The sequence below is a fragment of the Rhagoletis zephyria genome, unplaced genomic scaffold (assembly GCF_001687245.7).
Source record: "Rhagoletis zephyria isolate East Lansing unplaced genomic scaffold, Rhagoletis_zephyria_1.1 Rzeph_scaffold_09072, whole genome shotgun sequence".
In the NCBI taxonomy this organism is placed as follows: domain Eukaryota; kingdom Metazoa; phylum Arthropoda; class Insecta; order Diptera; family Tephritidae; genus Rhagoletis; species Rhagoletis zephyria.
The window spans coordinates 24,030-24,650 of NW_016166151.1; positions in this window are offsets into that span (position 1 = coordinate 24,030).

A 621-nucleotide genomic window follows, 5' to 3' on the forward strand; every position below is an offset into this window, starting at 1 on the left:
CCGACCACCGTTTGAGCCTCTGTGGGAGAGAGGAAGCCTCTATATCTTCTAGTAGCGTGGAATTGCTGACAGTGTCAAAAGCCTTTGACAAGTCCAACGCTACTAGAATCGTTCTCTCACAGGGACGGTTACGGTTAAGGCCACGAGTTATCTGAGTGTTTATGGCGTTAAGTGCGGTTGTTGTACTGTGCAATTTACGGAAACCATGCTGATGCTTCCCTGGGGTCAGGTGGTTCGTGAAATACGGGATCAGCAGGTCCTCAAGTGTCTTCGGTACCGGGGAAAGGAGTGTTATCGGTCGATACGATTCTCCTTTGTTGGCAGGTTTCCCCGGTTTGAGCAGTGGGTCCACTCTCCCCACCTTCCAGATGTCTGGGATGATGAGAGTGGCCATTGACAAGTTGAGGACCTCCGTTAGGTACGCTACCCCCGCAGGACCCAAATTTTTCAGCATCAGCATGCATATTCCGTCGGGACCCATGGCTTTGGAGGCTTTCGCCTTCCCGATGGCCACCTGAACTTCACCGCAAGTGAAAGCAAGGGGGGCACAATTTGTTGGCAGTTTGTGCAGCCTTCTGGTCACTCGACGCTTGGTTTTGTCCACCGGAGGATGCAGTATGA